This window comes from Mus musculus, chromosome 8 (assembly GCF_000001635.26).
Source record: "Mus musculus strain C57BL/6J chromosome 8, GRCm38.p6 C57BL/6J".
In the NCBI taxonomy this organism is placed as follows: domain Eukaryota; kingdom Metazoa; phylum Chordata; class Mammalia; order Rodentia; family Muridae; genus Mus; species Mus musculus.
The window spans coordinates 61,720,790-61,743,898 of NC_000074.6; the positions used below are offsets into that span (position 1 = coordinate 61,720,790).

General features: G+C 42.9%; 1 protein-coding gene across 7 annotated transcripts in view; it reads right to left on the minus strand.

Moving 5' to 3' along the window:
* Palld (palladin, cytoskeletal associated protein) overlaps nucleotides 1–23,109 on the minus strand; it is a 391,277-nt gene that overhangs the window by 209,359 nt on the left and 158,809 nt on the right. Inside the window, exon 1 of one of the 7 annotated variants that reach the window (XM_006509505.4) lies at nucleotides 11,492–11,510. The exons of the other annotated variants lie outside the window; for them this stretch is intronic. The gene's annotated coding sequence lies outside the window, so the exon portion shown is untranslated. Of the gene's footprint in view, nucleotides 1–11,491; nucleotides 11,511–23,109 lie in introns of those variants that run through there. 7 annotated transcript variants of the gene reach the window in all.

Genomic DNA, 23,109 nt, shown 5'->3' on the forward strand with positions numbered 1-23,109 from the left:
TGACAAAAGATCTGTTTCAGTGTTACTCATGGAAACTGAACCTAGACTGTGAAATTAATGACTAGACATACTTAGCCCACAAAGGATTTCTTTGCAAAGCATCTTGCACATTTTAATAACCTTGAATTAAGCGACCTCATTGAACTTGTGAAGACCTTTTGGTAACAAAATTAAGGGACTAAAACATCAAAGTGTCTTAACAACATGTTTTATAATGAAAGATTCCCATGATTGTTATAATTTTACCTATTATTCTAATGTAAGGAAGCACATAAAGAAATATGAATTTCATGCTCAAACTATCTGCAGTGCTCAGGAATCGTAGTCATGAATGCAATTTCTATTGTCCAGCAAGACTCTGAGCCCTGAGCAGGACAGGGTCGAATGCCTTTGCATTTATGATATTTACAACAGTTTCTAGTTGCTTTGCTCTCCAAGATGAAGAGAGAGGGAGCAACCGGGCTGTACTTCATTCTTGCTAGTCAGTGCTTTCTTTTCCCGAACAGTAGGAGAGAGAGAGAAAGGGTGGAGCTGATTGACAGAGGTTCTCTCCCACAGACCTTCTTCTATTTTCCTAGTTCCTTAGCTCAACAGCAGCTGCTTCTACATAAAACAGAACATGCCTTCCCCTCGAACCTGCTAGCATGATGCGTTTTTAAGGAAACACAGAGAATATCCTAGTTTAAATGTAGAATCCCAGAGATTCTGGATCTATTTTTTCCATTCAGCTCTTAATGCCACTAAGAAATTGGTTCTGTGTCTGCTAGTCTGTAAGGATCTATGGGATTGGCACCCTTTTGTGAAAAGATGATGACATTGGGGACTAATTTTTTATTTGGAGTCACAGGATGTAGGCCTATATTTCATCTGGAAAGAAAGTAAGTGAAACAAAAGTGCTCGCTAATTCTCAGAGCACAAACCCTAGAATCCACATTAAAAACCACTTGCAGACAACTTACAAGAGATCAGCCATGCCTTCAGGAATTAATGAATGGAACACAGCCAATACCATGCACCATTTTCTGGAATGTGGCTCCTATCATTTGGGGGTGGTGGCAGAAAGGGGCAGTCTTTCTTGATTCTGGGGTACAGTGTGATTATTCTTGTTTGTATAGAGTCTTAGAGATCCATCCAGCTTTAAGCCATGTCTATCCCCTTTCTTCTCTCTTTACACAGCCATAGTACAGCATGCTACCCACTAGCACTAAACGGTGATATTGGCCTTAGTTGATGATCCCCTACCTCTGAAATATGGTAAATTCCATGTCTGTCACCACACGAAAGCTCTTGAATTTCTTCCACCTGTCTGTCACTCCTTATACCCAGGTCTGTCATTGATGGCTTCCTAGTGACTTCACCTTGGTTTTATTTTCTATTGTTCTTTTTACAATAAAATCCTGTTTCTGTCAAATATTCCGGGGACTCTACACTGTTACATCGCCTCACAGGTTACTCTCCTACCCTTCGAGCCCACACCTTCCCTTCTTTGCAAGTCTCCTCTGGTCCTCTGCATTAATCCTCATTACAAATATCTTCTCCCAGGCCAAGCCAAAGGCTTGATCAACAGACACACTCCACTGACCATACAGCCGCTGAGTGTTGTCTAAACAAAGGAACGGAATTGTGTCTGGTAAACTCTGAAATGAATGTGGAGTTTGTGCATCTGTTCTGGCAGTAGATAGCTTTGTCTTCCAGGAAAAAGAAGATATAAACACACTATTAGGGGGAAATGCTTCATGAAAATATACGGGGAGGTTTAAGAAGAGAATGATGCCCATCGGGTGGATGGGCGGCCACTGTCAGCTATACATGCGTGCGTGCAGAATCTCACCCTCTAATTCAGCAAATGCACACTCTGCAGCCTGTTTTAACATGGTTGCCAGCAAATCCTGCTTGATATATTTCTGAATAGCTGAGAAGGGGGAAACAATCAGGAGAAGAATAATATTTTGGGACACTGAAAATTATAATAACCTCAAACTTTGTAGTCAATAAAGCTTTCTTTTTTAAAGTCTAACCTCATTCATTCATTTACATATCACCTGTGGCTGCTTTTGCCTCACAGAGGAGCAGGGAAGGAGGTTAAATACACTGACTGTTCCTTGCTGAAACTCACTTTGGAGGAAAAGTTCTCCAGTGCCTGTTTTTTGGTTTTTCAAACTGTAGACCTTGGGACAGCTGCCTCAGCACCATCTGGAATTCTTAGACATACAGAATCCTGAGTCTCATCCTATGTCTACTCCATCATTGCACATCCCTTAAGTCTAGATCTAATATGCCCTGAGCTAACCCTTATCAATGACTCTTCATTCCAAGGCCATTGGGTGTCAGATCTGTGGTCTCTTGGATTAAGACACATTGACAGTTCTTTTATTTTTCCCATTTCTATTTAAAAACTTCTACTATCACTTCACTTATTTGACAATTGGTCGCTTACTCCTTTTTAAATGATTTGTTTATTTTGTATGACCGGGTGTTTTGCCTATATCTATGTATGCATATCAGGCATATACTTGACACATACGATGGCCAGAAGAGGATGTCAGATCCCCTGGGTGCTGAGCCATCTCTCTAGACCTACTTACAACTAGGATTTTATATTTCTGAACTACTTTCTTCTAGCATGACTCAATGTCTAATGTATTTATGTCTTACTTTCCTACTTAGCAATAATGGGTTTTATTGAGATAATTTCATATACACACCATAACATAGTTTGATTTCCTTTCTACCTTCCCCTAAAATTCTTCCATAGGCCCCTCATTGCTTTCTCTTTCTGATTCTTTTTTAAGACAGGGCCTCACTCTATAGTCTAGGCTGGCTTACAGTGGCCCTCCTGCCTTAGCCTCTGAGTGTGCTAGGGTTATAGGTCTAACTCACTATGACTGGATTCATTTTCTTTCCCTCCCCATACTTACACACCTTTTGAATATGAACTACTTCTTTATTGCAAAAGAAAATGCATTTATAGCAATTTCTTATTGATCCTCTATGTGAAGCACTGAGCCGGTACATATCTGTCTCACATTATTCCATACACAGCCTTTGAGAGCCACAATTCACTTTCCTTATCAAATGTTCTAGGAAGGCCTATGGAAAAATACAGTTTTTTTCCGACATAGCAGTCGCCAAATAGATCATGGAATTCTTATTAAGCACCTACTAAAATCCTAGGTGGACATTACGAGATGCTTTTCCAGAATATTAATTCCATAGAACTTGTATTTTTAAAAGCCTAATTATGGTGTAATGAATATAAGTTTATGACTAAAAGAAAATAAAACCTCCAAGTATAAAACATAAGACCTAAAATATACCTTAAAGAATATATATTTCCTATACCAGAAAGGGTAAGGTAAGTGCTTTCTTTGCAACAATGAACTTAATACTCATACACACGCACACACACACACATACACACACACACCAGACAAACAGACAGACAGATAGACACACACACACACACAGGTAAATATATACATAACAGACAGACAGACAGACACACACACACACACATACAGAAGCCTGCACACATGCACATACATGAACAAGTTCTTAGGAGGTGAGATTTTTGAGACAGTTTTTTTTTGTTTGTTTTTTGTTTTGCACCAGGCTGATCTCAGTTCACTGTGTCAACTTAATATCTCCCAAGGTTGGTGGTGAACTCATGATCTTCCTGCCTCTGCTCCCCAAGTGCTGGTACCATGGACATGTGGCCTCCCATTCAGCTGTCCATATTATATTGAAATCAGTTCTTCCTGTGTTTTCCTTTCCTAGTAAATGTAAGTTTCTTCCTGGTTTTTGAGTTGGTCTTTCATACATATTCCCTGTGATCAGTAGAGTGTTCGGTGTGCAGAATGTGTTAAATACACCTTTCATTTTCCATGTCTCAGCTTCTTTGGCATCTGGGGTCTTGTGGCCATGGAGAGACCGATCTTCCCAAGATCAGCCACACCCAGAGATCTTAAACTGCCTGCAAGCATGCTTTTCACATGCAACCCGGGCAACCAGAGCTTCTGCCACATTCTCCACTGGGCTGTCACTCCGAGGGGCCACCTGGTTACTTGCCCTCATGATCCCTGGTACTGAAAAGTAGGGACAAGCCCTGTACTTAGGAACCCACTGAATCATCAAATGGGCCAACCATTAGCTGGCGAAATTGATTACCGTCCTTTCCATAGAAACTGAAATACTGGCTTCTATGCACAGATTTCCTGTCCTTGGTTGGCCCAGGGGCTGACTTGGCTCTTCGTGTAGTAAGGCTTCCCTTCCTTCTGTGAACTGTAAATATTAATGATCTTTGCTTATTTCCTACAGCATCCTGCTATGCTGCCGTGGCTGCCCTTGAACTGGGAGATCTCCTATTTCAGCCTCCCCATTAATAAACTAACTTTTCATTGCAATAAGATCCTAGCCTGTTAGCCTCACAATAGATGACATTTAAAAACTTGGACCATTGATGGAGATTTAATAAAGGAATAAGTGTATAGAAGATGAAAGGGCTGGACAGATAGTTTAAATTGTACCAGTGTTATAGAGTTTGCTTTAGAATGTTTATGTCAAGAAGTTTATCCACTCTGACCAAGTCAAACTAAAGTGTCCTTCCCAAGTATAAAGCTAAACTTAGAGCAGTGCAGTCTCTGAGCACATCAGGGGAAATCAGTCCCGTCCACGCTTCACATTAGCTGGTTGCAGATGTAAATCACTTTCTTTGCTAAGCTAAGAGAACCTTTGATTTTGACGTCTTGACAACCCACATTAAACGAGATGTATGCTATAGTCATGTTTGTTTAGTTAAGTTTGCACGAAGTCATAATTCTAACAGCTTTCTGGCAAAGGACTCAGCGCATTCAGTATTTAGAGAGGAGTTGAAAGTCAGGTCTGTTGATCAAACGCTGACCTCCTAAGTTTTTTCCCCACATGAAACTCTCATTGCTAGAGGAGTTTAAGAAAACCAATGTTGGCATGGTAAAACTATATCGTAAAGCCTGGCCAAGGCTGTGGCATTGCCCTACTCCTCCTGTGACAGACATCACTAATCAATCAGAGTGATGTAAGGGATCAGAAGCCTCAGCAAAGCTGTTTGGGCAGACTACAAAGCAGATGAAGTCAAAGCTTAAAGTGACACATGATTGCCATCATAAGCCTGGTCTCTTTCTAGAAAACACAGCCTCCTGTTCCTTTGAATCTTGAAAGCCAAAGTCCATTGGTTGAAAGGGATGTAGTATGCCTAACAAAGAGTCTACTATGTTAAAATCCACATTTTTGTCTTCTGAATTTGAATATACAGTGTATGTGTTCCTATGTGTGCTTGTCTGTGTGCAGATGCACGTTTATGTAGGGGACTGTCTTCTCTATGGTGGTCTAGTTTTTGAGACAGGGTCTCTCACTGAACCTGTAGCACACTGATGGCTAGACTGGCTGGCCAGTGAGCTTTGCAGCTCTACCCGTCTCCATCGCCAGAGCATTGGTGTTACAGATGCATGCTGCTGGGACAGACCCGGAAGTGCATGGACCCAAACTCAGGTCCCCATGCTTGCATATCAGGCAGTTTTACCCACTGAACCATCTACTGTATGTTTGAGACACAGTTTTGATGTGTGGCTCAGACTAGCCTTGAACTTAAGGTTCTTTTGCCTCAGGCTTTTTGTTTCTGGTGTTACAGGTGTTGCCAATCTGCTTGGCCACACCTTGACAACTTTTTAAATAAAAAAAAATATATTAAGTCATCCAAGTGCAATCTTGTAGTTTCAGTGAAGAGGTGACACAGTAGCTTATGAGTGATAATACTTAAAAGTAATATAGTCAGATTAGGGTGAAAGTTAATATATTGAATGTCTATGTCCACTGCATGCTTTGCATGTAAGACCTGGCTGCATGTGAGAACTCATTGTATTTACGAACTTATTTTAGTCTCACAGCAAACTTGTGAAGTCATTGCTATTATATTTTTAGATACAAGCCACTCTCACTTATCTGTAGTAATGCAAACAAAGATCACAGACAATTAAATCTAGATAATCCTCCCCATCCCATTTCCCCTCCGTGCTCTGATCTCCATCTTTCATCAAGTTCTCAGCTCTGGGTATAAACATGTTTTAACGAAGTTTCCTGACTCCCACTTTCTAATCTCTGGCATAGCTGCAAAGCATCCAGGTAGTCCCTGCACAATAGGGAGTCCAGGGAAACTGGAGAAGCCAATCTTGAAGAATTAGTCTGTGTGCTAAATCCCCCCACAATAGAAGGAAGGGTATGGATGGAGAACTAATCCCAGTGCCACCAGCTGTCAGACTTCAAGGCCATAAACAGGCTGTGATAATCACTTTGCATTAATTGGAAACAATGTGTATAGGGTTAGGTTCTATAGCCATATTCATTCACTGATTTATTCATTCAGGTGTTTGTTCGATCACCAAGGGGCTCGCTGTGCTTGAGCTCCCATTGAGGAGCCTGGGGACACAGGTGTCTACTGACCTGCCTACAGGCTAATGGAGGAGGAAGGCCAGCCAGAGGCCCGAGGAACTGCATCTAAGGAGCTCAGGTTCCTTCTAGGTTGTGAGGAAGCACAGGCTCCTTCAAAAATCAATCTAAAAGATGGTTATAGATTTATATTTACATATTTAAAAACTTGCTTTTGACAGAAGGCTTTGGCCACTGTGGAGAGGATAGTGTGGCCACAGTTCACAGTTTCTCTTTTTGGTCATAAGGAGTTGTAGAACATAGGTGGTAAAAAGAACTGAAATATTTAAAGCTTTACAGAAAAGTGTATTCATATTATTCTGGGCTAGGTTTTGAGTGAAGTTTTTAATGTATATATTCCGTTTTTTGGACAATCCCCCTCAGTGTCAAGGACCTCCTACAAACTCTAACTTAAAAGTCTGATTATGCCACGCACCCCAGGCTCATAGGCTGGCAGCAGCAGGAAGTGCTTGGCTCGAATTCTGAGGAGATGCTTCACATCAAGTGGCTCCCTGTTTCACTCCTCGCTCTCTGTATTTCAAAGTGAGGCTGAGGGGAACCCTGCTCTACTGTGAATTCAAGGGTGTCTGTCTGTCTGTCTGTAGCCCTGGGCTTGCTCACAGGTCAGACTGGGTTGAAGAAGGAATAAAGCCAGGGGGATACAGATGCTTCTGAGCCAAGTGCTGTCCCTCAGAACTGCCCAGCCTTGCCGTTTTTTGGTTGGTAGAAGAAAATTTAACCATTTATTTCCCTGAATGGTCTTCCTCTTGCATAGCCAACTGGCAGTGAGACTCAGAGACTTATGCTGGAACTGCGGTATTATAGGGATAATCTCTCATGTACTGTGTGGAAGCACCACCAGTCAATAAAAATCTGATGGCCAATAAGCTGAGGCAGGATTAGAAGGCATAAGGCAGAGAGAGAGAGAGAGAGAGAGAGAGAGAGAGAGAGAGAGAGAGAGAGAGAGAGAGAGAGAGAGAGTGGTGAACTCTGGGAAAGTCAGCCATGAGAGTTTTTACCACCTAAACTCAGAGGAAGTTGAATATGTGAAATTGAGGAACGGTAACCAGTCATGAGGCAAGTATAGCATAGTATAAATAGGATAATTGAGTTATAAGCCTAGCATAATAAGGCCTAGACATTTATTAATAAATATATAAGACTCTGGGTCGTTATTCGGGCTTGGGTGAAAAAGCCTGTGGTTACAGGGTATCTGTCTGTAAATGCTCAGGACACCTGGATTCTCCATGACAGAACTATGAATGTTGACTTTTATGAGAATAAATCCAACTGATAAAATAAGAGGAACCACAAACATACCACCAAAGCATAACATAGACTTCCCAGTTGTAACGTACTCACGGTTTATGTTTTAAAGTCACAGACAGCATCACTTGGCTTTGAGCTGACTGGCAATTCCATTCCAGTGCTACCATTCAGCAAGAACTATAGATTTTATGAGCAGCAGTCTCCTCTGACCGTCTATATTTTATGGAACCACAACTACGTGTCACGGAAATGTTTCTGCCTGCCACATTTTAAACACGTGGCTTGTAAACGAAACAAATCTGATTTTATAAAAGGCAAAAAGCTTCCCTAGCGAATTTTGACGAATGTGCTCTTAATGCTGCTAAGCAATGTGGTGAATTAAAGACACCAGTTAGTGGGAACAGGAAAATGTTCCTGTACCATATAAAAACTTGTGAAGACAGTAGAGATTCTATGTTTTCGTCTAAGTCACTTTCTTTGTGTTCATGGGAAAGTATTATTATGCTGAAAAGATGCCTCTTGATTTCTATTTATTCAGTTAGTTAGTTAGTTAGTTAGTTAGTTAGTTTCCTTTTTCATGACTTCCATTGGTGACTGGGATGATATGTCTTTGAAGGTGTGCCAATGAGAAGCTCAGGGAACATGCTGAGCAGCGCTGAGCTGTCCCCTCTCCCCAAGGGCAATGCTCCCTTCAAGTCCATGTCTGAAGAGAACTATAGCAACCACTTCTTCAACACCATTCTGATGAAGATGAAAGGAGATGAGAAACTCAGAAAGGTCTAGATGACCTGCTCTCCTTAAGGGATGGTCGGACTCTGCCATGAACCAGAGACCCCTCAAAACCAAGCGGCAAGTCGGGCCTAGCGTGAGCTTTGTTTCTGTCTGATCTCACTGCTCGTCAGTCCGTCGCCATCTGTAAGTGCTGCAGTTTGTATGTCCTCAGCTACACACTAATTAATTTTTATGGAGTAATTTTTGTCTTGTCACCAAAGATTTCTTAATTTTTCACATGTGCTCACATTAACCACAAGATGCACCATGTTTATTCTGTCATGTGGATTTATGGGCTGGAGGAACTGAAAGGACTTCTTGTTTAAATTTACTATGGCTATAATTTCATGATTGCTTGGCTTGAAGGACAATAACTAAATCTATGTGGATGACAGATGTACTTTAACCTAACTGTCCAAAAAGACCAATAAACGAACCGGCTTTTTGAAATCCAAAGCCCAGGAAAATCAGATAAGATAGATTATGAACCTAAACCAAATCGTGTATGGCTAGCAGTTCTTTTCTCAGAGTTCACTTTATCTCTTTAGGGGAAAAAATGAAAACAAAACAAAACAAAACAAAAATAAAACAACAAACAAGTAAAACAAAACAAAAAAAAGGGTAGGGGGAGACTGGACCAATTCAGATGATTAAAGTCTAAAAGGGATTTTATTTTCTTTTGAGCATGAATGATGATTTTGTGAGGACACATTACGAGCACACAGAGTTATTTCATTATTTTGCTTACAAAGCAACTATAAAAGTACTCAAGTTAAATCTATACTGAAATATTATACTGCCCAAGCTGTTAAAATCCTAGATCAGTCCTAACACTCCACACCAGTGGTTCAGTAGAAAGGACCTAGTGTGTGCGTTAGGAGGTCTTCCTCTGCCCAGCTTGTGCAGGTGCTAAGGCCATTGTGATCTGAGTTTACTGTAATGTGAAATCTGAAATGGATTTGACTGGTGTTTCCTCCAATCGGTCCCAGAAAACTAGGACTGCCACAGGTTGACCAGTAACACTGGAAAGTCCTGTAGCCAGAGACATTTAGAAAACCCTGAGTTCAACAAAACTAAACATCTCGCTCTACTACAGGACTTCCAAGGGCTTGGACTGAGCATTTGACTCAATCACATTTGACTATAGAACCTGTGCTTTTTGATTGTCATGCGAAAGGACCAGAGTAGTGTGAGACGCATTCTGGGAAAAAGGTGAACTGAATTATCACTAAGATCTCATCTCACACTGTGATAGTGGCATTTAGTACCTGGTGTAAATTTTAAATATAAGGGTGTGGTGGGGGATGGGTAAGAGTCTCTCCTGCTTCCCCCCCACCACATGTCATTCAATTACAGACTTTTCAAGTTACACCTGTTAGTTTAAAACTCAGCTCATTCTCACCACTTCTCTACGCAAGCACACAAATAAGTCAGCATGAACCAACAAGTTGTACTTCAAAGCTACACTGTGAAAATTTGTACTCAATACTTCCAAGCCCTCAGAGGGGGGAAGGAATGGATTACGGAGCCTGGGAACGAGACATCGCATGCATCAAAACAGCTAGAGGTGCACACTCAGCTATTTTGTTGCTATAGTTATGGCAGGTACTTATTAGCTATTGTTGTAACTTGGATGACATTCCAAAGGGGATAAAATGGGAGATGTTTTATTAGACACTGCTGTCAATCATGTGTGCTCTTGGAACTTATCCATCCAACTACACCGATTACCTCAGGCTTATGAAACCTAACGGGCCCAAAGCCAAAATGGGAAAAGGGACGTTGGCTCTCCTTGGTGTCTTCAACTCTGAAACTGCAGGAAGCAAACTGCAGTTCATGTCTGGCCTCTCAGAAAGCCTAGCTGTATGTCTACTCCTAATAATAATCAACGACATTGAGCACGACTTCCTTCCTCTGTGGGAGAGTGTCTTTCTCCACAAGCAAGGTTAAGGATGTTTCATCTAAAATTCCTCTGGTTTGGTGTCTTGCTTTAAGGACACTACTGCGTGATGCTCTTGATTAGATGCAAACGGAGGCAGGAACAGGATAGCAACAACAGGGGCCAAGGAACAAAAGCTCTTCATACTGCTTTCTAAAAAAAAAGGTGGCTCCTTTGCCATTCAAGAGGTCTTTCTTCCTGTCTTTCATTCTGCCAAGTGAGTGGCAGTTGGTGGAGGCTCTATCAGCTGAGGAAAGGGACTCCTTTCCTTAGCTGAGGAAAGGAGAGTGGCTTCCTCTGCTCTGATCGGTGGCTGTCCTGTCAGAGGCTGGGCGAGTCCATGGCCTCCTCTCACAGCTTGCTGGCTTTCCACGAGTCTAACATCATTCTCTTGTGGCCAGTTAGGTATCTCCAGGACCACAGAGCAAACACCTAAGCTAAGCTGATTATGCATAGTTAAACTGGCCCTGCAGTCAGAAAGTCTGTGTAGAGAATATGTTCTTTTTGCAAGTGAAGGCTTTTTCACAGCTAACTTCTTTCAAAGCCACCTTGTCTCCTCTATGTTTTTCCCTGTGTTCTTTATTTTATGTTCCTCTACAAGTCCATATGCAGAGAAGTCAGCTTTCCAAGAAGAGCTATATTAAATGAAGTAACTACTGAAGAGAGCATGCTTTCAACTCAAGAGGGAACTTTAGGGGTGGGAGGAATTTTATTGCTATCAGACAGCACTCACGGCCTTGCAGTGACTCTCTGCCTGGATAGTAAAAGGCTTCATAAAATATGTGCAGTAACATTTACACACACACACACACACACACACACACACACACACACACACACACAAACACACACACACACACACACACACGAACTATATACCTATGTACACAACTACCTAGATTAAACGTGTTACATAGTCCTTGAAGTGTGTTCCTGACAGATTCCCAGACACCTTATAAAAGCTGGTTCCCGGATTCTAGCCACACCAGTCACCCAGGCCATTTTCTAAACCACATCTTTCTCCTCATCCCGCCATTTGGATCAAGTACATACTTTCAAATTTGTAGACAAGTGAGGTGGTTTCCCAGAAAGCTGCCTCCCAGTGCGTGTCTTCAGATCTCCCGGGTGTAGCTACTGCCCAAGTAGGGAGGAGCCTCAGGTATGTGGGGAAGAACAGGAAGTCGGGATTAATTATAGGTCAGTGTAGCTGGGCATTTGAATAACGAATAAAATGGCCTTTCCCTTTCAGGTGGTTGTTCTGGACAAGTTGTCTCAGGCTGACATTTCATTCTAACTTGGTCAGTTTTTTTTTTTTTTTTTTTTTTTTTAAGTGTGAGAATTTGTATTATGGCTTACAGAGTTAAAATTTTGTCTTTGGAAAATAACCCAGAGAGATGCTTTTATTATGTTATGGTAAAGGTATTATACTTAGAACTCCTTCCTTTACCTGGAAGTGTAGCATCGCAGACAGAACGCCTCCATGCTGTGTGTCCCAGAGGTTTAGTGTTGTCACAATATACGATGTGTACCAAGTGGTATTAGAAGTAATATAGACTTGGCAAAAGGCAAAAATAAAGGAATAAATAAATGTTACTAATTAAAAAACATATACTTGTGACCCCTACCATAGAACAAAAGGCATCTTTGAATCCTGTGTGTTACTGAGGGAGGAGTGCGGAGCTGGGGAAAAAGGCTTTGGCATATGTTATGCATTTGTTGAAAGAAACTATAACATTCCTGTACAATAGCAAATCACATTGATGTATTTGGGTATTTTAAAATGTTACTGATACTAACATCTGCATATGCTTGCTCTACAGCAAAGGACTCCATAAAATATATGCAGCAACATTCATACACACACACACACACACACACACACACACACACACACACACACACACATACACACACACACACACACTTGTACACCCAGTCACACACAGACATGCACACCACAAATCTATGTACACAACTACCTAAATTAAACATCTAACATTAACATCCTTGAAGCAAGTTCCTAACAGATTCTCTGACACACTGCAAAAGCTGATCCCCTGATTCTAGCCACACAATGTAAGTACTTAGACTGGGCCCTGTGGATGAGGAGGCCCTGTGGATGAGGAGGCTCTGTGGATGAGGAGGCCCTGTGGATGAGGAGGCCCTGTGGATGAGGAGGCCCTGTGGATGAGGAGGCTCTGTGGATGAGGAGGCCCTGTGGATGAGGAGGCCCTGTGGATGAGGAGGCCCTGTGGATGAGGAGGCTCTGTGCATGAGGAGGCCCTGTGGATGAGGAGGCTCTGTGGATGAGGAGGCCCTGTGGATGAAGAGGCCCCGTGGATGAGGAGGCCCTGTGGATGAGGAGGCCCTGTGGATGAGGAGGCCCTGTGGATGAGGAGGCCCTGTGGATGAGGAGGCCCCGTGGATGAGGAGGCTCTGTGGATGAGGAGGCCCTGTGGATGAGGAGGCTCTGTGGATGAGGAGGCTCTGTGGATGAGGAGGCCCTGTGGATGAGGAGGCTCTGTGGATGAGGAGGCCCCGTGGATGAGGAGGCTCTGTGGATGAGGAGGCTCTGTGGATGAGGAGGCCCTGTGGATGAGGAGGCCCTGTGGGTGAGGAGGCTAGCTTACAGGTAAAGTAAAACACCTCTGCTTCTGCTGCATCTCTCTTTGGCATCTCAAGTCTGTGTGCATGATGAGAGCCTGTTCTTATGATCGTATCATTTTGATGAACTCCATGCTAGGGAAAATTTAAAAGCATCTTACTTGGTAATAGATAAAAGTGGAAGGTAGCATGCTACCAGTAACTGATGTTTCACGGATGTGCCTTCACTTAATTTCTTCGGCCAAACATGACCCTGGTATCCCTAAGGCTTTGTGTGTGTCATTAGTCCATTGTCTGTCCAGTTATTTGGGAGTTGGTCTCAAATTCCTGGTCAGATCAGGTGGAGTGATGGCTTGTCACAACGTGACAACCTGAGTTTGAACCGTGGAACCCACAGAAAAAGGTGGATGCCGTGGCTGAACCCATAATACCAGCGCTCCTGAGACAGGATGGGATGTGGGGACAGGAGAAGTGGCCAGAGGAACTATGCATACTTGGCATAGTGGCAGAAAGAAGAGGGACAAGGGAAGGGGGAGGACCGAATCCTGCAAGTGTCCTTTTGACCTCTACAACATTCTATGGCGCCTGAGAGCTTATGCCCGTACACTTACACAAGACATAAATACATTAATTTTTAAAACTGTTAGGCCAATTTTGAAAGATCTAGAGCCCTGGTTCTCAATCTTTCTAATGCTGAGATCCCTTAACACAGCTCCTCAGGGTGCGGTGACCCCTCCCCCCAACCAGAACATTATTTTTGTTACTATCTCATGACTGTAATTTTGCTACTGTTATGAATTGTAATATACATATCTGTGAAAGGGTTGTTCAACCCCACTCCACAGAGGGGTCTAGATCCACAGGGTAAGAACCACTGATCTAGAAAATTCCTCTGATTTTTTAATAGTTAAAATGATTCCATATGTCCAAAGATGGAATGGTTTGGGATGTGCTCGTACATTCTCTGTCACCAGAGAACTGAAGATGGGAGGTGACTGGCAGGAATAGTGTAGAGAGAACTCAAGAGCTCAGGATAGTTGACTGAGAAGCTATGCCAACTAGGACTGTACCTTTACGTTTAGTAGATGGTGACGGCTGAGACATGAGCTTGTAGGAAGCATGTAAGTGTTCTGGAGGCTAAGAAATATCAGAGCCTTCTTAATTGTGATGTACTCCATACATTATCCTTACTTAATCAATAAAGTGCATCAGATTTCTAGGGGCCCTTTCATAAGATCTGTTTATTGGAGATGCATTGGTTGTTGAAGGAAGCTTACATTCAACACACACAGACACAAAGACACATACACATACGCATAAATACACACACAGACACATAAACATATACAGCATTATTTCCTTTTTTGTAAACAGGTTATGTTGTGAAAATATATCTTTAAAAATGACTTCATAGTTTGCAATAAGAAAACAAAACTATCACATAAATTCATACATTAACATCTGACATCTAGACTCTCCTCCAATAACAAGGTTTCTGTATTTAATCATTGTTAATAGTAACTGCCTGTACGTGTTTTTCCACCTCTGTTCCTGGGGATCCTATGAGCTTCATGTCAAGGACCCTGAGCCTCTGACTCTTACAAATGATTCTGTTGGGAAATCACATGCTAAGTTCAAATCCAGTGAGGTGTAATTTAAGTTTCCAATGGCACACCCGAGAGTAGTAAAGAAACTCTTAAAGGGTTGCTGTTAGACTAGGGAATAATTCTTGAGAATTATTTTTTATTTTGTGTGTGTGTGTGTGTTTGATAGCTTTCTATCCTACCCTTTACTCTTCTACTGATATCTGTTTTAGATCCCCCCCCCCATATTCTTCTCATATACATCAACCAAAGATAGTAGGACTGTCACTCGTAAATATGTCTGAGACACAAATATGCTTTTTCTCTAGAGAAGGGACCTGCTACTGTGGTGCCGTGTGTATGGGAAGCTGTCTCTCAACTGGATAATCCTGACCCTTACTTCCAGAGACAGCATGTGTACCTTATCTGCCTCTACCTATCGATCCCAGGCACCATCTAGTTTCAGTGCTAAGAAGCCAAGAATACTGAAGGCAAACCACTGGGGAAGGCTCATACTAAGTGACTGTGGGATGGTGTAAGCTTTTGAGTGTCCGTGGGAGGGTGCATGTGTGTGCAGAAGTTATGTGTACTTATTTGTGCAAGCCATAGGATAAACCCGGGTGCTGGTTCTTAGGAGCCTTTTCTTGTTTTGTTTTGCTTAGTGTTGTTTTTGAGAACATGTCCCTTATTAACCCAAAACTCACCAATTGGGCTAGGCTGATAGTTTATCTGGAGGTAGGAGGGATGCTCCTGTCCCCTATGCTTTCGCCACCACATCCCTGGTCTTCTTTGTTACTGTTGTTGTTTTTTTATTTTACATTTGTTTAATTATTTGCATGCTTGGCAGACAGGAGTGCTTTGTCTGCACGTATACCTGCATACCAGAAGAGGGCGCATCAAATTTCATTAGAGATGCTTGTAAGTCACCACGTGGTTGCTGGGAATAGAACTGAAGACCTCTAGAAGAGCAGAGCAAGCAGCTCCCTTAACTCCTGAGCCATTTCTCCAGTCTCCATTTATCTATCTATCTATCTATCTATCTATCTATCTATCTATCTATCTATCTATCTATCTATCATCTATTTCATGTGTGTTTGAGCTCTTGTGGCGGTCAAAGGTCAGCTTGCAGGGATCGATTGTAAATTCTTCTGACGAAGAGGTGAAGAGCATATTTCTGTAGCCTGGGTTGGTCTGAAAACCACTGCGCAGGTGGGCTGGCTTCAAAGTCTTGGCAATTCTCCTGCTTGCACCTTTGTGACACAGGGATGCCAGGGAGAAACATCACACCCCGCTTGACCTGACACTGCTCTAACCAGACTGAAGTCACCCAAGAGAATGGCAGTGCCTCCTCCCCACCCCGCCCCCCTTCTTCCTGGGAAACATCATTATGTTTTCTGAGTGAATCAGAGCCAAAGCCCTTAATACCTCTAAAATTCTGGTGGGATTAGAAATTGTTCTGGCCAGTGACTAAAAAGTTAGCATTGAACATTACAAAGGAAAACGTTAAATCTGTTGCCAGGTCATTTACTGCAATGTTAAAAGCTGAAGAAATGAGTCTGCCCAGCACGCTGGAGCCTAATAATGTAATTGTAGCTGGTGTGTGGAGGAGGTGATGGAAGAGCCTTTCTGCACAGCTCTTGAAGGGGTTTATTGATCCCTGCACGATAACTTTTCAGCGAACCGTCGCTATAGAATCAGCCCTAAGTTAGCAGACTGACTTCATTCTGACCCCTTTGCATTTTGCATTGATCTCCCAAATGCAATTAGCTAAGTTAAATCACCATCTGCCAAAAGGGTGCCCCACCCCAGTGTATCGTGGTTTTCCAAACTTTGGGTCACATATTTAAATGGTTAGAAAGCCACTTGTAAGTACACTAGCATCATCAGAATATACATGTTATATGTAATAAAAGGCATGAAAATTGTAGGGAGGTAGTGGGATGCTGGCTCAGCTAGTACAGATGCCTACTGCCAAGCCCAAAGACCTGGGTTTGACCTCTGGAACTCACAGAGTAGGAGAGACCCAACTTCTGCATTCAGGGATCTGACTTCCACACCTGCGCTATGGCCTGTATACATGACCCTACTCCCAACACATGAATAAATGCCATCATTTTTAAAAAGCAAAGCACAAAGAGCTACTCAGAATATTCAGTGTTCCTTTCCATAAAAAAGGCAATAAAGATATATCACTGGACTTTGTAATATTGTAATACATCTGTTCCTAGTGTAGGTGGTGGCCAGGGGTGGGAGTAGGTTTCTGTTGGGGAACTGCATGATCCTACACTAGGAAGACACGCACGTTTAAAGCATGTGCTCAGACTTCTCGAACAGTTGCTGTTGGCTAACATGGATTTAGGGCCTGTGGATGCTCCTCATAGAAGAATACAGCAACTCTAAGAATGTGTGCTATTTGATCTTCCAGTTTCATTTCTAGGAAGTAAGGTTTTGATATACTCACAAGATGCAAAGACACAGAAGAGAAACAATAATTTTAACTTTATGCACATCACATACACACAGACACACAGACACAGACAGACAGACAGACACACACACACACACACACACACACACACACACACACACACACAGAGAGAGAGAGCCACTGGGCATCAAAGGACAACTAGAGAGTGTTCTTTCTTTGCATCACGTGAGTTTCAGGGATTGAGCTCAGTTTATCAGCAAATACTTTTAACTGGCTGAGCCTTTCCACTGCTCACGAAACACACTTGCTAGACCAATTATATTCTTGTGATCTTGTTTTAAGTATGTTTATATGTGTGCATGTATCTTTGTGTATGTGCGTGTGTTGTGATCTTGTTTTAAGTATGTTTATAAATATGTGTGTGTGTGTATGTGTGTGTGCACGCGCGTGCGTGTTCGCTCGCTCACCCCATCCTGATGTGCAAGCACTAGGACTGCAGACATGCACGACTGCACCCAGCTTTGTGTGAGTTCTGGGAATTTAAACTCAGAACCCCATGCTTGTAAAGCAGGTACTTTTCTCCCAGGTCCTCCTCAGCCCTCCTGTGGTCTCTTAAATCCATGTTTTTTATGTCTGTTCTTCTGTCCTATGCTTGTAGTCTCCCCTCTCCCAGCCTGAAACCTGCTTGCTCGGGGTGGAGCTTCCTGCTCATTCGTTCTGCCACACCCACTGCTGGAACCTGAGGAGCCACACACGTGCACCTTTCTACTGGACCCGAGATTATTCGGCGGGAATCGGGTCCCCTCTCTCTTCCTTCATAACTAGTGTCCCAACAATAAAATTTGAGCTTTGATCAGAATGAATTTGTCTTAGCTCCGTTTCTTCTTTCGCCCCGTCTAGATTCCTCTCTTACAGCTCGAGTGGCCTTCTCAGTCGAACCATTCACGTTGCGAGCTGCTGGCGGCCGCAACATTTTGGCGCCTGAACAGGGACCTAAAAAATGGCAGAGAGATGCTAAGAGGAACGCTGCATTGGAGCTCCACAGGAAAGGATCTTCGTATCGGACATCGGAGCAACGGACAGGTACACATGCTAGCGCTAGCTTAAAATTTCAGTTTTGTAAAGTGTTGCTGAGGATGCGGTAGGATACGAATTAAGCTTAAATCAGTGCTAACCCAACGCTGGTTCTGCTTGGGTCAGCAGCGTGTTAATCGGAACTAGAAACGGAAACAGGCAGGTTAGCCGCAGCTTTTTAGAAAGCTGCTTAGGTGAAAGAAGAAAGGGTTTAAAGTCATGGATCAGGCGGTTGCCCATAGTTTTCAGGAGTTGTTTCAGGCCAGAGGAGTAAGGCTTGAAGTACAATTAGTAAAAAATTTTTTAGGTAAGATAGATAGCTGTTGCCCATGGTTCAAGGAAGAAGAAACACTAGATTGTGGAACCTGAGAGAAAGTTGGTGAGGCCTTAAAAATCACTCAGGCAGATAATTTTACCCTAGGCCTCTGGGCGCTCGTAAATGATGCAATAAAAGATGCCACTTCCCCAGGGCTAAGTTGCCCCCAGGCGGAGCTTGTGGTATCTCAGGAGGAGTGCCTGTCAGAGAGGGCCTCCTCAGAAAAAGATCTTCTTAACTCAAAAACTGATAAATGTGGAAACTCGGATGAAAAACTGATTTTTAACAAAAATCACTCAGATAGAGGAGCTGCCCATTACCTTAATGAGAATTGGTCCTCTTGTAAATCTCCCGCTCCACCTGTAGTCCCCACTTCGGGAGGTGCCACTCATAGGGACACACAACTAAGCGAGTTAGAGTTTGAGATTAAGCTTCAGAGGCTGACTAATGAGCTTCGGGAACTAAAAAAGATGTCAGAAGCGGAGAAGAGTAACTCTTCTGTAGTTCACCAGGTGCCGCTAGAAAAGGTTGTGAGTCAGGCTCGTGGGAAAGGACAGAATATGTCTAATACGCTAGCCTTTCCTGTGGTTGAGGTAGTTGATCAGCAAGATACTAGGGGCAGACATTACCAGACCTTAGATTTCAAGTTGATAAAAGAGTTAAAGGCGGCTGTTGTGCAATATGGCCCTTCAGCCCCATTCACTCAAGCATTACTGGACACAGTTGTGGAGTCACACTTAACCCCTTTAGATTGGAAGACTCTTTCTAAGGCTACCCTGTCAGGAGGAGATTTTTTGCTTTGGGATTCTGAATGGCGAGACGCCAGTAAGAAAACTGCTGCTTCTAACGCTCAGGCTGGTAATTCAGACTGGGATAGCAACATGCTTTTAGGAGAGGGCCCTTATAAGGGACAGATAAATCAGATTGATTTTCCCGTTGCAGTGTACGCGCAAATTACGACGGCCGCACGCCGTGCTTGGGGAAGGTTGCCAGTCAAAGGAGAGATTGGTAGAAGTTTAGCTAACATTCGGCAGAGTTCTGATGAACCATATCAGGATTTTGTGGACAGGCTATTGATTTCGGCTAGTAGAATCCTTGGGAATCTGGACACGGAAAGTCCTTTCGTTATGCAATTGGCTTATGAGAATGCTAACGCAATTTGCCGAGCTGCAATTCAACCCCATAAGGGAACGACAGATTTGGCGGGATATGTCCGCCTTTGCGCAGACATCAGGCCTCCCACCTTGCCTTCACTTTATTTGTCCTAAATTTCTTGCACACCGATATCAAGGGCCAGTCTGCAGCGGATCGCCACTGGCATCCAGTTACTTCTAATTCTTATGCATTGGTAAAATGGAAGGACCCCCTGACTAATGAATGGAAGGGTCCAGATCCAGTTCTAATTTGGGGTAGGGGCTCAGTTTGTGTTTTTTCACGAGATGAAGATAGAGCGCGGTGGCTGCCAGAGAGATTAATTCGTCAGATGAACACAGATTCTGACTCTTCTGGTAAGTATCATTCTAAAGACTAAAATTCCTTTTGTGCTTAAAATTCAGCTGAGAGCAACAGCTCTCAAAGCTGTTCTCCAGCTACTCTCTGAGCCAGCTCCCGACAGGAGGCCGGAGACTAGCCTCAGCTTTACAATTTGCATTTGAATAAAGTACCTAGACTTCCCCGAAAGAAGTTCTGCTTTCCTACTTTCTCACTGTCTTTCAAGATTTTGTCTTTCAAGCAGGTAAATCAACATTCTCGAGGCGGACCAGCGGATGTACATCCCCGCCCCCCTAGAGCACGCAGGTGGCAGCTGTTATCCCCAGTCTCAGGACATTTCCAGCACGTGGTTTTCAGTCTAAGTTAAAAATTTAAGTTTACCTAGAGGGCTAGAAGAGTAGATATTTCTATATTAATAAAGATTGGTTTTTATTTTGATAGACAGGCTTAGCCCCTTAGCTGACCTCTGGCTTTTCACCCTTGCTGTTACTGCAAGGTGTCCTTAGGCTGTGGAAAAAACAGGGATGAGGAGAAACAACTTCCAGCTCCTATTTTAGCCACAAATCGTGGTGTTACTAACGACATAATTCTTGCTTAGGCTTTGCTAATTCTGAGGTTGATAATTCTCCTTTAGGAGCTGCACAGCACTCAGAACTGTGCATACTGGTTTGTGATTGTACAAATTCAGTATGGGCACCGCTTGGTGCAGAGGTACTGCAAGGGAAGGTCCGGCTTGACCATTTCTGAGTTTCCTGTGAGATAAACCCGGTTTAAAAGAGGTTGGTATCATATTTTGGTTAAAAATAAAAAATATTTTCCGGCTCTACCTCGCCTCCCCAAAAGGTACCGAGAGCCACATGTGTGGGTTTTACCCACGAGAGAAATCGGGTCCATGTCCACCCAAGCCAAGGTTAAAAGCCCACTCATCTACGGATGAGAAAATCATTTGATCACCTCAGTTAAGCGTTGCCTTATTTAACTTAATTAATAGGGGGGAGAGAGATTGGAGACGTACTATTGAAAGGGCAAGCCCTTCACTGCCTCCCACCCAAATAAAAGAGCCGGTCGAACGCCTTCTCCCTGTTTCCCACCTATCATCCAAAAATGCGAAGGAATATCAACTTAGTGTTATTTTCACATCTTTCAGTCAAACTTAGCCAGAGTTCCAACGCCCTACTTAAAATTCAACTAGAAAGTTACCTACCAAGTACTAATTAGCATTATAAAGTCAGAGTCTGCAGCTCCAGGCCTTTCAGTTAGTTGTTTACTAGAAAGGACAGTCTTAAGCCAGATACAGTTTACCATAAGAAAAGTTAAAGAATCCCAGTGAAGCAAGTTTTTTCTTTAGCTCTAGATTCCAGGCAGAACTATTGAGCGTAGATAATTTTTCCCCCCTCAGGCCAGCTTTTTCTTTTTTTAAATTTTGTTAATAAAAGGGAGGAGATGTAGTCTCCCCTCCCCCAGCCTGAAACCTGCTTGCTCGGGGTGGAGCTTCCTGCTCATTCGTTCTGCCACGCCCACTGCTGGAACCTGAGGAGCCACACACGTGCACCTTTCTACTGGACCCGAGATTATTCGGCGGGAATCAGGTCCCCTCCCCCTTCCTTCATAACTAGTGTCCCAACAATAAAATTTGAGCTTTGATCAGAATGAATTTGTCTTAGCTCCGTTTCTTCTTTCGCCCCGTCTAGATTCCTCTCTTACAGCTCGAGTGGCCTTCTCAGTCGAACCATTCACGTTGCGAGCTGCTGGCGGCCGCAACATATGCTAATGGGGATTAAAGGAGGTAATGCATGCTTATAATCTGATGTGAGCTTGGGGAATTTTATGGAGCCATGCTAGGTAGCTGCTACTACTTTTACTACCACATTAGCTAAAGGAAGAGGTGTAGAAAACATATTCAGAAGGTATGACTCTGACTTTGGAGGCATGAAAGCATTGATTTTCTACATTATTCCCATTTGATATTGATGGAATGGTATATTAATATGTTTGTAATATTTCGTTCTGCCCACAAAGCCTCACATTGCCACAAAAGGCATTGCATGCTTTCTGATCACACGGCAATAGTAAGAATTACACTGGAGCCTACAGAAGGCAATACTGTGGCATATTACTCGCTGCCTCCACCCCCACGCCCAATTACATATACAACCCTAGAGCTAGATCTACTGATGCAAAGAGCTTTTTTTTTTTTTTTTTTTTTTAAATCCTGCTGCAGAAAAGGTGCAAGATACCACACCATGTCATAAACGAGGTCATGTAGAATGTGACACGTTAGGATAGCATTCTCTCGTGTCCTCAGCAACTAAGCAAAAGCTTTGGAAAAAGCGCTTGACTCTGTATGAAGTCAGTGTCCTGGAAACAGGATGCCTTTCAATCCCAAAACATTCTCACAGAAAAGAGAGGAATCTCACCTCCATCCTCCTGGCAGTTTGGGACCTTACCAGCCTTGCCTGGCAAGGGGAGAAGCTAGTTATGCTATAGAAGGGAAGATAAACACTCAGCAACCCACACCAATAAGCCAGTTTCTAGTTCCTCAATCACACAACCTTGAGGAAAACAAATCGCAATCCAGAGCTAAGAGGCGTCAGGGCTAGGGAGATGCGGAATAAGGTGAGCTCATTTTAACATGGCAATACCAATTTGCTTCACTATCCCTCTACAAAAAATAAAGATAACAGCATCAGCATATGACAGAATACTCGTGAATATGCATGGGGATATCCTGAAGGCAGATGCTTGGCATTAAACTATGTTCATACCAGATTCAACAGTAAGCAAAAACAATTCCTATCTGCAAAAAAAGATTTCCCCACTCAGATTGATCAATAACTGGCCAGTCTCTTCTCTCCAGGCAAATGGTATCTATGTTTTCTTTTCTAAGGGCATTCCCTCATATTAATGTACTTGCAAAGACCCAAAGCACTTTCACCTCTGACAATATGGACCCCCGGTCTTTTCCTACACTGAAAAGGTTCATTTGAGAAAATGACCCTTCTTTATAGCACAGATTTCTAATTTTTTCACTCTAAGTAGTAAGACAGCTGTTTCTACTGAATATGGGGAAATTTAAATGCTAAACTTTGCTATGCCAGATGAACAGCTCTGGAGCAGCTACTGGGGACTGCTCGGCCTCCTCCTTTGTGAGAACAATCTAGGGAGCTCTAGCTAG